The sequence below is a fragment of the Hippoglossus stenolepis genome, chromosome 24 (assembly GCF_022539355.2).
Source record: "Hippoglossus stenolepis isolate QCI-W04-F060 chromosome 24, HSTE1.2, whole genome shotgun sequence".
NCBI lineage: Eukaryota > Metazoa > Chordata > Actinopteri > Pleuronectiformes > Pleuronectidae > Hippoglossus > Hippoglossus stenolepis.
In genome coordinates, this window is record NC_061506.1 from 10,801,394 (window position 1) to 10,819,043 (window position 17,650).

Here is a 17,650-nt window from a genome sequence, read left to right on the forward strand (position 1 = left end):
GGTTGGGGCTATGATCTCTTCTTAATTATCTCTCAAAGATAAAAAAGCTGAGTTGCAGAACAACCATAAGAGAGGAAAGCGAGAGGGGTCAGACGAAAGGGTTATTGTACGGTCTCTACACTTGTTTCAGTCGTATCTTGATGCGACATTTGTTCTAGAAGCTTTCTTTGCCATTTTCTGGAACATTATTTCTAGAATTCACTGCATTTAACTCCAAGAAAAATATGATTTCTGTGAACTAGGGCCTGATTAATAGTGTTCAATATCAATATTGGGCAGTTCAAAAAAAGACAAAAACACAATGAGTCAGCTGATAATACAAGGGTACTTCCTTTGCGCTTAAAAACTGGTTTATTAAGAAAATAGCTTTGGCCTCATGCATAGTTTGTCATGTTATCGTGACCAATCTTGAGCTGATAACATACCATTTAACATCAGTACACTCAGCTCGGCCGTGGGGAAGAAGATGGATACCTACTGTGTAGCTTGTGAGATAATGAGGCATTTTGTTCTCCATCAGGATACTCCACCTTATCTTCAATGATGTGGAAGTGTAGATAATTCTGGGACTTCTGCTCTTCCCATCATATCTGTTGTACTTGACACACATCTTGAATTTACATCTTCCTGGCCACCCGGTAGAAATAATACCCTTAGGTCCTTTTTTCTCAATAAGATTCAGAAAGCTTGATGAACTTATTCATGATTCGATTCAATAATGAAACTTGCATTGGCAGGAAGTTCAAAGGGTGTAGCACTGTCTGGAAGTCTGGAACTTTTTAACTTTGGGTTTCTGAAAATCAACCTCTCGATTATGTTGCTGCAGAAGGATATTAAATGTGACATTGAACTGAGCCCCCCCCCCGCATATCACACGCCGCACCAGCCTTGTTCAAGTCGTTCACAACCCTGCGAGTTCCTGGGCCTCGTACATTTCAAACACCCGTGGGCTGTTTCTCAACCCTGTGCGAGCGGAGCGGTGTCAAGTGTTCTCACAGCCACAGCTGGGAGAAGGGACAAATGCTTCCAGCGTTCAAGAGCCCAAAAAGAGACACTGACAGGAAGGAAAGTTTTTTTTTTTTTTTTCCAATGTGGCTCACTTCCTCAGAGTTGTTGAGTCCCAGCTCGGGAAAGTGTTTCATGTCCACCAACAGGAAACCTTGTGTTATCCGGTGCTCGTGTCACCTTAGAGGCATGTCACTCGGCCCGTTGCCTCAGTTGCCTTGGTTACACCGATGATTTCAGCAGGTCACCGCAGGTCACCGTCTCCTCAGCAACGCCATAGGATCAATTCTAATAAGATGACATGGAAATCACACTGTATATTTATAGGTTTCTGCATAAAACGAGTTAATATTGGTCTTATTTCATGCAGTTACTTTGCATCGTTAACATATTAAAGTGTGGACGGGTAATATTCAAAAGGGCACTCCGGTTATTTTATTAATCAAGCCTGAGTATCAGAAAGATTTATTCACAATCGCTCCAGCCCCGAATAGAAATCGACCCTGACCAATAAATAGAAATATGTTCTTTATAATTGAATAAATAAAACGAAGCCGAACAAGAGGAGGTGTCAGTCAATAGTGGGGTTTTTTTTCAGATTGGAGTTATGTTATTCTTTTAATTTAACAAACTACAGTTCCTTGCAAGTAGAGCTGCATTGATTATTATTGATATCATATTTTTCAGCTTTTGTCTGCTTAATATAATATAAAAGAGATATAGTCTGGTTATAAACTGTTGGCCAGACATGTCACCTGGGACCGGAGGGAAAATCGGATGCAAATGTATTTCTCAATGGCAATAGCATTGTTTGCAGACCCCTTCATTTTGATGCCAATGCTACATTTGAAATCCCGATTTAAAGGTGGTGTTAGTCTGAAACTAAGTAGGTTGGGTTCTCCTGGGAAATAGAGTTGCAGCCATGTGTGGCGAGAAGCCAAGCCGAGTGTGTTGAGGTTATCCCAACGCTCTCCAGCAGGTGATTCCCCCGATTAGCATTCGGAGCTAATCGATACAATCTGCCGGCGCAGCTTTTCTGCAGGACTGCAAACATGCACGCTCTCTGCATTCGACAATCCATCCAGGATTCTGAGAGAAAAAAAAAACAAAAAACACATCCATCAAAAAAAAAAAAAATGTGATTAAACTGAAGACATGACAGCAAAACCTGTGTGAAATATTGTGTCTCAGTTCGGCTGCAGCACCGAGCAACAGGTGGAAGCTGATCAATACTGCCTCGATGCCTCACCTAATATCTGGGGCTATATTGCTTGTCAAGGGATAATGTAGCGAGGATGACGCATGTTGCCGTTTCAGATTGGTTTCAAAAACGCGCCCGCACCATGTTCCTTTCATTCCCTCTCCGAAGTGCTGCTGGTGGAGATCAGCCCTTCAACGTTTTCTGCATGGGTCGCCACTGACGGACTAAATGAGGCGTTTGCTTAAAAATCCTCCCGGCTGAAGATAAAGTCGTACACCTACAGTAATTTGACTTCTAGGGGGTCAATGTGGTGTCAGCTTAGCTTTAATTATCCAGGATAGCGATGCCCCCTCGCCATCATCCACTCCAGCTCCCTGCGGTCATAACTACCGCTCAACTTCCTTTCTCTTTTTCTAATCTCCTTCCAATTCCTGTGATTAACCTCATCGCCGCTCAATGTTTCTCTTGCCTCGTTACTTCCTCACCTGTCCACTAGCTGTCACTGCAGAGTTAACAGCATCGGCCTCACCCTGGACCTGGGCTCATAGCTGAGACATATTTCCTATTCAACCCTGGGGTACAAAGTTAAACATCTAGGTGGATTGAGCTTTTAGCATTAGCCTTCCAGCATTCAGCCCTATAGATGTGTTGCTAATTGATATTGAGTGAGCTTAAGGTTTAAAATATTTGATCAGACATTGAATTTCTGTTTTTCTGGTTCAACCTAAAGCCATTTTAGCTTTTTTCACTCAACCAGCCTTAGTGGATACGTCTCAAAGCCCCAAGTGAGCCAATTTGCTCTGTTTGGAGGATGTGTTTGTGCCACACTTTCACGTGCACCGAGAAGACACATTGTCCTTGCTAGGGATGTAGCATGAAATCTCAATGATGACCCAAAAAAAAATGGAATAAAAACAAAGAGAATGCCCCCCGCTGTTTTTTAACAACTTTCTTCTTTCAGTTGACACAATCTGACAGTTATTTCCAAAATATACTGAAACAGTGAATGTTTAATTTGAAACTGAAAAACTTGTGGAACAATTAAAAGTTGGCACTGTCCCCGAGCCGTCGGAAAGAACACTATCTTCCGCCTCGTCCTCAATCAGCCGGTCCTCCCTTAATGGCTTCCCGGGCCGCGTTGCTATTCATAGCGTGTGTGTCTTCGAAACTAAGTTCTCTGATCAATTATACGTGCCTCTCAACATAACTACATTAATTATAATGTTGTTTGCACAAGTCTTATTGCATTGCAGTGCACTTGAGACTTCAGGATAGATGGAAGGCCAGATGGGAAGATTTTTCAGCGGGGGTTGAGATTCTTGGATAATTAGTATTCTTCAGACCCGTTCAGATTTGTAAAGTATTTAAAATCTCATCAAATACTTATTTAATGTAATCTTTTACGTCACTAAAATCTTGATGTTGCCTTTACAGGCAGTGATAAAGTCGCAAATTGGGGAAAAAGTGGTGCAGGTTTTCCTACATAAGTAGGAAGGGAGAGATTTTGCAAATCCAAAGGAGGGGTCTCTGAACTGTGCACAGACTCAGCTTTGGGGAAAAAGGGCCTCGGCCAAAACTGCTGACTCATGCACCAGTTGTACGACACACACACACACACACACACATTCTCTCACACACACGCACACAAACATTTGAGTCAGCGCTGCCCCGCAGTCTGCGTCAGAAAGCCCCTCGAGTGATAAGCTTTGGCGAGAAGAACAAGGATTCCAATGCTAATCTCCCAAACATGATTTTTCATACTGCTTTGCACAACATGCGTCCGGATTAAAGACATTCTATTAAAGAGAAGGGGCTTAACATATAGAATGGGAAGGAGAAGCCAGCTTTGCTTGGTCGGGTTGAGCCGTCTGAGCTATAGTTCAGCAAACCCTGTTTTTTTTTTTTAGGTGCCGTGGGATGATCCCGCCAAAACATTGCAGGGAAAAATATTCTTTTGAGGTTGACGTCACTATTTACAAGGGTATCTAGGTGTCACCACATACTGGAGCATTATAGCCAAAGTCCTTTTTTTATGAAGAGGTTTAAATCTCTTAAAATATGTCTAAAAAAAGGTGATCTTCTCCCACCGTTTTGTCTTTTTTTTTAGACCTTGAAGTGGCGGTGTTATTTCTGAAAAATGGAACAGGCTAATTGCTCATCCTGAGAGTGTATCGTTGGCAGGAGTTTATATCCAGTAAATAAGGGATCAAGGAAAGCTTTGTGGTTATTATCTTCCCCTCGCAGGTCGGCACAAGTTGATTTGTTTCCCTCTGATGCAACCAGATGTTAAACGGGCCGCGGTCAATATCCTCCATTAGACTTCCTCCAAGATGTTCCTCTGTGCAGCATGTGGCATTGAGATGATATTCATCTCGGTTTATAGGCCGCTCTGATGTTAACCTTTCTGCCTGTGCTGTAATATCAGTGCAAGGATTTGCAATAGCAACTGTTGCAAGACATGCAAATATACAATTTATAAAATGCCCACCTTAACTTGTCCTTTTAATTGAAAAACATGTTACTAAATTTCCCCAGGTAATTCCAAGAAGAGAAAATTGCATATAGATCCATCGTGGTGTTTTGCAAGATCTAAAGGAACTAAAAGGAAGAGAAATGATGCAGAGTATAAGATGTAACATGTTGCACTCCGAGGAAAGACATTGCACAAGCTTGAATGCCGTTTACTGCCGACAATAATGCAGTGTTGAGATAGGAGCTCGAAGGAGTATCACATTACACCCACCTTTATACCTGCGGGCGAGGTATATATGTGACAGCGCACGATAAATGCGCTGCCCGTGCTCTTACAGTTTATAAACTACTACAACTGCTGCTACCCAGTACATGTTTCTCCGAGGCAGAGTTTCACAGGAGGCGGTAATAATCTCCTGGCTGTTAAACCTCAAGGGGCAAAGCCACAAAAGCACAGCTGGTCAATGTGTAAGATGGTTAACTGGGAATCTGAGCAGCCAGTGAGGGACTATAAAAGCCATTTACTCTGCTCATTTATTCATATTGTGGCAGACTTGATGTTGAAGGGTGAGTTAACCAGATTGTACTGTCTAGTGTAATCAGCTTGTACCAGCAGAACTCAAACCCAACGGCTGCGGACCTCGTTGCTCTGTGTGCAACGACACCTAACTTCCACCTTTGCCCCCCGTCATAATCACTACGGCCACTAGAGGTCTCCTAGGAAAAACATGCAGGGCTTTGAGCTCGTTTATTTTGTTGTCGTTTTTTTTTTAATTTTCACTTTAGACAGCCGCGACAGCAAATAAGGAACACCAGCCTCATTCAGTTTGCAGGAGGAGGAATAAATGCATACTCTTGTGTCCACTCTGCTTGGGAGACTCACTTTTCACTGTCAACCTTTCTAATTTTTGATAATTCCATACTCAACGTTGCATCTGCTTGTGTCTCTGCCCGTCTGCTTTCCTACCTGAATGTCACGTTATATAGCAACATGCCCAATTAAATTAAAAAGTCATTTTTCCTTTTTTCGCTTTGCAGTCCAGATGGAAACCTCTCGCAGTCTGGACTTGGATGGATCTCTGCCAGTCGGCGACCCCTGATCTGCAGGGTAGGTTTTTTTTGCATTGAGAATATAACATGTTCTATTAAATACGTGTTTAATGACATTCACTGTGTCTATAATTTGCTGCTTCCCAGATACTGAGGTTCATTAACTTCATTGTCCACCCGAGTTAGAAATTCGTCTTTTGAAAAAAGGATATATATACGACTGCAGGGAAGTCTGAGCTTCTCATGATGTCAACTTGGATGTTGTCGTGAGTGCTGTTGTCAAGTTGGAATCTAATGATTATAAATGCTGAAATTACACTACATGTGTAATGTCACTACATTTGAATGTTCCCAATAAAGCTTGCTGGCCATGAGATTGTCCAGAATTTTGAGACTATATATCTATATATCTATATATCACCGCAGTATATGCAAGTATAAAACCGTCACTCACACCTCAAAATGGGAAAAGCAGAAGGGATACAGGTCTGAACTCAGTGACATTGACATCAATATTCTCTCTTGTAATAAAAGATAAAACCCTTTATTGTATTCTACTATATTCCCCCAAATTTCCAAGTAGTTATTTATCAACGTGGAGCTGGCTTGAAATATGATAGGGACATCGGAGTAGATTCATATTCACAGAGCGAGCGGGCGGGGTGAAATATTAAAAAGCAGGGAATATCAAGTCGGGCTGTCTCGGAGAGAATGATCCGTGCGAAGGATAACTTGCCTTAGTCATACTCAATGATCAGTTTCGACTCCAATGTGAACGGTGTGCCCGCCGGTGGCGCTTCTCCGGCTCCAAGTGATGAGTCACCCTGCATGGAACTTTCCAAATTGCCCTACTTTATTTTCCCGACAAACAAAACACAAGGAGAGACGACGTAGAGAGAAAGAAAATAGACGCTCCAATATCATTTCCACTTCCAGATACCGATACCTGGACCTTGCATATCGCTTTAAATCAGGATTTATTTCAACAACTTAGCATGTACACAATTGTATGTAGTGTAAATATTTAGCCCCAGGGCTTTCAGCGAAGACAGGCATGTTATCGCAGCGAGAGAAAAAAAAGTTAGAAGCCTGTTCTGAGTCGCCGTTTAAGCAGCCTTCAAGTATTTACTGACTATTAAGTAATGTGGCCCTCAGAAATCCCTTTTCAGTGCGTTTGATTGGCAGCAGCCCCGGCCCATTTCCCCTCCCATGACCACGACAAATAGCACAGAGGCTTAAACTGTAATTGGCATCGCAAACGAGAGAAAGGGAGAGAGAGAGAGAGAGAACATAATTTCCATGACAGATTACGCAGGTTGCCTCTTACCTATATGACAAGCAATTACGGAATACAGTGTCGCGGTTATGAATTTCTTTTTTGCTAAACTTGCATAATTGGATTCTGATGTTAACCTGTTTTATTTTAATTGGGATGTTGCCCCCCCCTGTTCAAAGAGCGGAGTAATTATTTTTTGCTTCCTGCCTATTTACGCCGACTCATAGATTCCACTAAAAGTTGAAATTGCTTCAATTAACCTTATCAGACGTATATTTCCATCCTCGTACCTGAAATGAACTCATTAACTCTGTTTTTTGACAGCAGCTGTTTATTACTGACCATTTCGGCTTTTTTTAGTGTATTATCCTCGTAACCTTGGAGGCTTTTAGTGAAAACAACCCAACAGCCCCAGACAGTCACAGTCGTAATGTTATTTGAGACGTAACACAACATCGGAAGCTAATGAGCGCAAAGTGTCTGCCTTTTAACAGCAATGCCTCTCGTGCACTGGTACATCTTTACTTATCTTTTTTTATTCCAATAAAGCACTAAACAATCAATCAATAACTTTGTCAGAATATAGGAACTCAGTGGTAATGCAGAAACCTGCATAAACTCAAGCCATAATGACTCACGGGTGATACGTGCTGTATTTAATTGCCATTCTGACGTCTGGGTTATCTTTTCTATTAATTCTGGTTTCATTAAAAGTGGGAAACCTATGCAAAACTGGGGAAAAAAAGTACACCCAGTAATAGATTGTAATAATATAGACCTGCAGGTTTTTTTTTTTTAATTAATTGAGATAGGATTGATCTTATACATAATAAAAAATGGGCTTACCGTGCGATAACCAAAGTTTGAAATAAATGCAGATGCTGCAAATTACGCAGCTTTCAGAGTTTTTCTGTCACGTATGAGCTACGCAGCAGATGATTGTCAAGGTCGGACGCGGGGAAATGTCGGAGGACAGGACACGACGTATAAATTCGACGGCGGCATCGGTCTTTATTGCCGAAAGGTCGGGGAATCTTGTTGTCTTTATCAGTTGAAGTCTTTGTCAATGGCTTCTACGCGTATGGCACCTCTCTGTCATCCAGAGGTATTGGTACTCTGCTGCCGACATTTGACTCCAGAGAAGTTGTAAAGTACGATATGTGAGAGAGAGAGAGAGAGAGAGAGAGAGAGAGAGCGAGAGAGAGAGAGAGCTGCCCTAACCCTCACTCACAGGCTCCCACAGTGAGATGGATCTCTCTCCTCCGGATTGGAAGATCACAGACGAATGTCTCAATCAGAAGCTGCGGGAGTTGGTGGGATAAAATATGCAAGATAACTTTTCTGTAACAGCAATAAAGGGGCAAATTGATTTCTCCAATACTTGAGAGCCGAACCAATAATGTTGGAGCAGACTTAAATAATTAATAGGGACCAGCTTGATATTGGGCCGTAACTAACAGTAAGGCGGTCTCGACAGCACTGTGTCAGTCAACATGACAATATTTGGCCTGTAGTTAATCGGGAGATGACTATAGAAATATTAAGCTACTTGATAAAGTGTTGAAAATGGCCAATTCGGCCATTTTCAATTTGTCCCATTGCATCTGGACAATATATATTATATTTATGTATATAAAGTTAATAATAACCAAGTTTGTGAAGATTCTGCAGTCAGAGTCAGTGGATGACGAGTAGCTCAACAAGTGGAACGATGCCTTGATAGAGCCGCCTTGGTCATTCTGCCCACCAGCTGTGAAGCTGTATTATGTCGGGAAACAAATAAACTCCAATTATTTAAAGTGTTACAAGCAGGAATAAAATTAATAAGCATGATAAATGTGAATAGGTAATTTTCTTCATAGATTATTAATCAGCAGATCCATGACCCCTATGGGCCCAGGGCCTGTAAAGTAGGGCAAATGAATGTTTTAAGATTAGAATAAATTCTTGCTAATATGTGCATGAATTAACATAAATAAAAATATGTTAATATGCAGCGTTTCTCAGATTCCCATGCAGCCAAATGGAATTCCTAGAACGAGTTCCAAGTAGGGTACCAAGGGAGGGAGAAGAAGAAAAGAAAAAACCATCATCGCTATAATTTTCTCACCTTGAAATTGCATATCACACATTTATATTTTTAAAATAAAACACTCGAGGCATAGGAAAACAAATCTGTGTACTCTGTCCCGATTTAAATTCAACAAGGCTTTTTTTTTACTTAACTGGAGCAAATACAATAGTTACAGTACTTTTTAAATCATCTTTAGGGTCTTCTATGGGTATTTCCACGCTGTGGGATAATCTAAAAGTGCACGGCGATGCTATGTCCCACCATATGTGTTTGTTTCTTTTTTTTCCTCTCTCTCATTAAATCTTGGGTTGGGAGCAGGAGCCTGCAGTGTCTCATGTTTTATTGATGGCGAAAGATGTGTCGGCGCTGCTCGTCTTCAGCTCAGGCGTTTTGATCTTCTTTCATTAGAGGATGTTCAATATTTATCAGTGCGCTTTTCCCATTATTCTGCCCATGGATAAGTCCAACTCTTTTACCACTTCAGAGTTGCGCAACCATCATGGCTCTCTCTCTCACGGCGCACATTTTGTTGAGGAAATGATACAGTTATCCCTCTGAAATGCTCTCTCTGTTCGAGGAGAGGGGTTTTTTTAGTGATTGCAGGGGCATTTGACCGGATGGATGTGGTATTATTTGATATTCATTTCCATCTCTTTGGACTCTCTGCACTCTGCGCCGTACCAGAAACCTACGAACCGCTGAGAGAATATCAAACGCCGGACTCAATTTGACCATCTCTGGACCTGTGAAAAGTTAAATCCCATTATTTGAAGTAGTTTCCGAGTGTCCAGTTTCCAAACCCACCATCATATTTCAACCACAGCTCAAGTAACATTATGTATATATTCATTACATTGTATTTAATCTATTTATCTCTGCAATAACTTGTTCTGGGCAACGTCCCCCGTCTATACTGTCTCTATTTAAATTCCTTGTATATACACACCGCATAAATATCTTTTGGAATTTGTATTTTTATCCAATTTTAATATTTCTACAACTTCTATTTCAAGCTTAACCTTCACTTTATCCTGTTGACAGACCCATAAACCCACCAACCTACAAACTAACAAACAGAGACGGGGGTGAAAACCTCGTGTAACTAATTCTCATGTCTCCTTAAAGTGTTTTAAATGCTCCGAAAATAATATTTGGAAAACTTTTTTAAACGAGACCTTTGCGGTTTTTGGAGCTGTTTGTCCAAACCCATTCTTGTTGTAACACAAACTAAGTTCAGAGGGAAGTTGTTATCGTCGCTATTCCACTTGACAGGCCAGACATTTATGAGAATAATAGCCTGCTGTCGGTGACACAAGGCCACCTCATCTTCTCTAACCTCGGCACACCGAACCCCTGCTTCTGCTGGGGAAGTCGACGCCGCTCACTTGTTTTTCCGCGACGCCGTAAGGTCACCTCTCACCGGTGCGAGCCGCTGCTAGTCGGGGCTGCCATGTTGGTAATCAGACCCAGCTTGCCCAGCTTCACGGTGGAGCCCCGGCTGTCAGCCCCCAGCTGAGGTCAAGCCTCTCAGCGTGCCGCTACAGGCCCGACTAGTAGAATTGCGACAGCATGTAGAGATATGAACGAGTTGTCTTTTCTATTCGTGTGACAGGAAGAGAGGCCATTATTACAACAAGCCAAACAAAAGTGCCCGGTTCGGCTCGGTTGTTTGTGAAGGGGCGAAAGCGTGAAATGACAAATTGTGCGTAAATGGAAGTAAGATAATACAAATCCTTCACATTTACGCAGGTGGGGTTTTGTAAATTCAGCACCAATATAGAGCGACACATATATCTGATTTCAATTAGAGGCGCCCCAATAACAATAATGCCTCTGATGCCGCGGAAAGTGCACTGCATAGTATTAGTGTCGCCATTCACTCCTTCGGCCATCTTCCAGTAGACTACATGTGCAATGTGTGCAACTGTTGCCGTGCAGCTCCCCAGTTCAGATCAAGGCCAGCCAAATTCAAACAAAGCAGCGTTTCTGCTGTGCTCCAACCCAACAACTGAACAATTGGTCATGTGATCAACGAACTGCACTCTCAGCTATGTTTAGTTTGACTGAAACAATCCCTGAGGGTTTTTTTATTTCACAGCCCCCCCCCCCCAAAAAAATCGCTTTCACCCACAGCCAGACAAGGGGTCTGCAGTCTTGCTGCAAAGCGGATTGCATAAATTTGAATTTTACATAATCTTAAATCATCCAGGAGCACTCTCACACATTCTAAAGGGCTGACAGTAACAACTTGACTGTGTGTAGGTGGCTACAACCACGGGCTGTGAAACATTTTAGGTTTGTAGCCTTCTATTCAGGGCAGATTCTAAACATTTTTGAACAAGGGTTGAAGTTGCCTGAAGCAGTTGAGTGTGAATTAGAATCAATAGAATTCGCGATCACACAGAAGGTCTCTTTACAGTTTCGCCCTCTTGCTACTATACCAGGTAATCAGGAGATTAGCAGGCAAATTGAAAAGGCTTTTCCCCCGAAACAAAAAGTCTCGCCTGCAGACTTTAAATCTCTGCCTCACTCATCCAACGCCCTTTCAAATATACAAAGCGGGGCTAGACAGGAAAAAAATGGATCCCACCCTTAGAAATACCTCTCGGATGTCTCGAAAGACTTTTGGCGCGTTCTCACAGTTGCTCCTTTTTTTTCTTTCGCAGCTAAACCGATTTGTTGATTACCTGCAGAGACACAACTGCGGGGGAAATTTCCTCCTCTCGCGTCAAACGTCAAATACTTTTCATGCCGGGGAATCACATCTGCTCTGTGCGCCGCTGGTTTGTTCTGGAAAAAGTGGATGCCAGTTATCGTGAATTGTAAAGCGCAGCCTGTTTGGATAACAGCAGTTCAAATGCTAGTGACTTTGAGATTTTCATTGTCAGCTGAATTTATTATGACATGAAATTAAAGTATATTATAGTCACATACGGTTTCTTTACCTGTATATACATGTATGCATCGCGATTGACAGCTGAGACTGACTTGCAAATGTCCGAGTGCCTCGTGCGACCAGCGAAAGATGACAGCACCCGTATCCAGAATAATTTAGCTTCCATCTTTTTAAACTTCAAATGTACGTCAATTTCTTCCTTTTCTAAATTCCAATTTTGAATAAATACGCACACATTTTATACACCAGCACTTTTACGAGTTTATTCGCAAAAATATATCAGTTTGACCACAAATGAACTTCAAGTTACGAGGGTGTTTTATATCATATTAATATTGTCGTGGCAGTGTTTGCTCGAGGGCTGTGCGACTATAAAAACAAAAGGACTTTCGTAGATTAATGAATCCTTGTCTTCATTTAAGACAACTGACGGATGAGCTAAATGCTGAGGAGGAGACGCTTTGTTTGTCAATTTTTTTTATTTCATTTTTTTTATTTCCCCCCCGCCGCCAAGAGTTGATGAGGCGGTAAATTTAATTTAGTGGTCTGCCTGAGAGTTTTACAGCCTCTGTGATTGAACTTCTGCTTTAGAGGAACAGCTTGTCATCAATTAAAAGCTCTCATTTGATACACAATATAGTTTCAAATAGGATTTCATTGACTAAATCGGAACAGACAAGGCCCCTTCTCCACCTTCATGCACACACACACACACACACACACACACACTGGGATCTGTATTGTTTTTCAGAATTGCCTCTCGTCCACTCAGCAAGGCAAAGAGGGGTCAGTTAGAATCTAATGAGGCAGCAATTTCATATGACAAATTGAGTCTCGACACCAAAAATTCAATTTAACCATACGGAGGCTGCGATAGCGGAATGTCTACAGATGATTATGCCATTTCCCCCTGGTCGCCCATGAGACCCAGTCGATGTGATTGGATTTAAGGAAGCTCAGATATGCACGCTGTAAAAAGACACTCATATTTAAAATTGAGAGGGCTATTAGACTGTATTTAGTGCTTGGCGAATTAATTATTTGAAAAATATTTGTATGAGTGTTTGTGTGTGCAAGCATGATAGGTCTATATTAGTATGAATTAGGAAATTGCCCTGAAAGTTCGCTGATTATAGGATGTATTGCTAATCCTTGTAATTAAAGACTGTAAGAAAATACTTTAGAGTCAATATGCAAGCTTATATTTATCGTTTTACTTTGGCTCGTTCTTCAGCAAGAGTCGTGGTTCGTTTGAAACTGCCGGTGTCTGTGGGTGGTGATGCAGCATGAGCCTGTCATAGTAATGCCGCATCATAGCACGTACGTGATATGGGCTCTTCCATCGTACGGGAGATGCCACCTTATTGTTTCTTTTCTGCCGTATTCCACCGCTGCTGCTCATGATGGATGGTGTCCATTTGCAGGCTGAAGGCATATTTCTTGTGAGCTCTTTCCCCCCGGTCACAACCGGTTGAGATGGGTAAAGACTTCCGTCTCTGTAAAGTGCAAGTTCCCCTGTCGGTCCAAGGCCCTCAGAACTATAGAAGCCCACAGATTTATCAATTTGGCTGATTAAATTGGCTCTTTCACAGACATATCTTTTTTTTTGTTGCTGGTACGCGCTGATATGAGAAACGTCACAGAGCATAAACACTGCAGAAAAGCTGTGCGTTTATTTTTCCGTTTCGGTAACGACATTTTAAGAGTCATTGCCAATTCATGCACTGTTCTTCGAATGGGAAGCCTCGCCTGCCTCGGCGGGCGCTAGAGTGTGGATACCCGAGCCGGGGCCCGCCTGGATCTGTTCAGGCGCAAACAGAAATGTGTGTTTTGTATTTGGGTTGAGTTCGGTCCCATTTGCTGGGCTATGTCCTCGATTTAATGCGGTGCACATGCCTGTTATCAGGAAAACATTGCTGACAGGTTCTGGACAGGCTGGGCTACTTTTCTTTTGGGCGGGTTTGGACAGACATTTGTGGCCCGACCTGCACTCTAGTGGCTACAGAAGTGAAGTGTCAGCTGAGAACGGGGGTCCCCCCCATTCGCACCAAACTCTCGCCGAAACATTTCAAAGCACTATAAAGAGTCTGTGAACTGCCCGACCTCCACCCCCGCAATTAGTTTTGCCTGATGCGGCTCTCCCTCGTATTGATCCAGACCGTGTAGTGCAGGCGGAGAGGGAGTGAATGAATGGCTTTTCCCCCGCTCAGTCCGCCTGACCTCTGTAACCGTGTTTGCCGCGGTACTTTGCTGCAATTACATTTCGAATTTGTCAATATACATAACATCTATCCCGCATTTCCCCTCCTCATTTTAAACAAAGAGCAGTGAACGTGCTTTTCCTCAGACTACACAGTCCCAGTCGTGTTTTAACACTCTTCTCTTTGGATATAAAAAAACAGCAGCATCCCAGATATCAATGCTTTGTGAGGTCATTTTCCCAATGGAGGGTCGATGGATAAGGAGAAAATTGTATGTTTTCAGGTAGTTATTGCAGCGCATCATAACCAGTGGCATCACGCTAAAGGTCTGTTAGGTGAAGTGGTCCAATCTGAAAGCTGGGTGGTCTGCCGTTTACGTGATGTGAAGGTTAACCGTTGTATTCGTGATACACGAAAGTGTCCCAGCTCTGCTTTAGAATATTCGTCCTGGAATCATTTTGGAATTAAAACCACGTTTGTCCTCCCTGCTATGACACACACATTAAAAGTTGTCATAATCGTTCAAATCTTTCAGCGTGTTGCAAACAAGCGGGAGGAGCTCGGCGGCCAAAAATGGATGTGACACATTTTTTTATTGTTACTCTGCATCTTTTCGGCTCGGCTGTCGGTTGTCGTTTGGCGTCAGATACGGGCGGCGTCCCTAAAAACGAACGCGAACGCTCAACCAGACAGTGATGTGTGTCTGAAAACGCTGTGTGTGTGTGTGTGTGTGATCCTTTCGACCAGCGTGACATTCTCATAATGGCACCTGCTGTTCTCTCATCAGCGCTCACGGGATTAAGACTAATTTAATGGGCGCGCGGTTAATTCGCTGGCACCGTCGGCTGGAGGTGTAAACGGAATGGAAATGCTGAGCCGGGGTCAGTGGGAAACTCCGATTTGATGCCGGAAAAAAAACACAACACAACCCCTCATTGAATTGGAAACATGGTAATGATGGTGATTAATGTTGATACGTGTATTCCAAGAGGTAGCAGCTACTTTGTTGATTAGGTAATTAGGGAAATCAGATGATTTCTCCATGAGATAGCTGTTTTCCTTCAACACTGAAATGGATTTTATGACAGACTTTGCAAATGTAAATCGTTATGGACCATGTTTGGCCCGGTGCTTTGCTAAAATTACATTTATAATGTGTCAATATACATAAAATCCGTCCCACCTTTCCCCCATCTATATTAAGGATGAGCCGTGAACATGTATTTTCCAATGATCTGACTGCGCTCTCGTCCATGTTTATTGGCTTTACACCTGATCGATAGATTTGAAACTTCTCCGGCTTCGGCATTTCAAACCCTGCAGAGTATCCACGCCGCTTTTGCATCCTCCCTCAAGGGCCGTCTTTATTCCAGTCTGTTTAATTGCATATTTTATTCAGCGATTCCCCTTCGTTATGCCACAACACAGTGCAAGCGCAGCACATAATGTGTTGACTGGTGGATTTTTTTTTTTTTTTTTACTCCAACCTTCCACCCCGGCACCGATAAAGTACTAATGCTCCTGTTGCAATGTAGCCAAGCAAACAGTGCATTAAGTCCGAGTCGTTTTGGATTTGGATTTTCTTCGGCTGCTGCAGCTCAAAGGTAAACAACAACATCGAGAGGTCCTAAAAAAGCAAAAAGATAACCGCGTGCATTCATCCATCTTAGTGTGGTATTTTCTGCTGTTATTATGACTGGGTAAATATGTTTATTCCCTTTATACACTTAATAAATAACCGTCAACATTACTGGGAATTATCACTTTCAAATGTAATTTTCCATTAAGGAAGCAATTTCCTAAGTTGCATCCTTCTCAATTTTTAGTGCCACTTATTTTTTTCTTTTAGGCATGACGTTTTTGTGTTGGCCACCCGTTTATTATTTGCGAAATGTCTTAAATCGGCATAAAAATGTATTTGGACTCTGGGATGAATGGTTTAGATGTTGATGCTCACTGAAATAATACTACAAAAGTTGTGACAAATCTTCAGAGCAAGGTCTGTTGAATAAACGAACAGAAGTCTTTCGTCTTTTAAAACTTAAAAAATTCGGTGCTTTGTTTTTTTTTGTAACCAGTCAATTTCCATAACTTTTGGACAGCAGGAGAAAGTGGAGACTTGTCCTCCATCTCCATATACAGTCTATGTTCAATTCAAAGTGAATGGAAGTGAATGCCCTCATCATCTTTCCTCGACATCATTTTGAATCACTCAGATCTATTCTTTCACTGAGGACTTGCATTAGTCGGCCTTAACTCCACGATAGGTCCAAAATATCCCCCAGCATCAGGGCGACGACATTAAACGGGTCACTTGCAGCTGATACATGAATGGAACAGCAGTCGTCATTTGATTGAACGACGTGTTCAGACCTGGGCCACTGATTACAAAAGTGCCGGGATGATGACAAAAGGCCCCCAGGACTGTAATCACCTATGACGAGATGTGAATAGCCTGAGGGCGTTACCGCTATAGTCTCGCTGAAAGAAAAAGAAAAGTTGGGATATGAGGCGGTGATTAAGTGGGCACTTTAGATTAAGAGTGGATTTTGATTTGAAGTATTCAAACCATAAATGTTCCTCCACGAGAGATGATCATGAAAAGAAAACATTTTTCCTTTTATTTAATTTTTTGTAGGTAGGTGAAGTTTGGCCGGTCTTTGCCGTTCATTCTTTCCGCAGCCTTAGCTATAAGTTGTATTTATTTTTTAGAGGCTCTATAATAGTCCACTTAACAAGAGAACAGGGGCCGTAATCACAAAGTATCTTATCTTAGAAGATCCTCTAAATGGCACTAAAGGTTCGAAAACAGTTTCCTCCTCAGATCATTTAATGGAAGCTTCTGCCAGCAACTTCTTTTGAGCTTCAATGAAGACAGAGGGCCGGTCGACTTCCTCCCTGTCGATAGCCCCCTTCATGAATGTCCTGCGGCCCACTGGTTGATTGATGGTCGGCCGTTTGCATCTCACATACAGCAGAGCAAACAATCCGCTATTTTGTGAAATCATTAGGTAACTTTATCGATGTTGCGGTTTTGGATAGATGCTAAACGAAGCTACTAGAGCCAAGCTAATAGATGCCTCTTCTGCAAGTGTGTGCTCACAACAGGTGGTGACACAGCGGAATCCAATCGACTCGCCAAACGGGTTGTCTTGGTGACGTAGAGGCTAATTAGTCACTGAACCTGTTTGTACCGTAAACTGTATATAAAGATGGACGACGTGATTGCTCCCCAAATGTAAAGCCAAGGCATCTCAGTCACCCTCCTGGTGGATGGCTCGGCAGATGGGACATGGTCCGAATTACAAAAGTCAAAGCACACGCCAAAGAGCAAGATGTCCGCTTTCGTACACAGGATATTTTCTGAAGCTCTGGTTATAGAACATGAGTTTTGTAATTATTTTGGAATTAAATGAATATTTGTCCTTCCTGCTCTGATACCACATGAAACGTTGGGTTGCTCACATCAGACAGT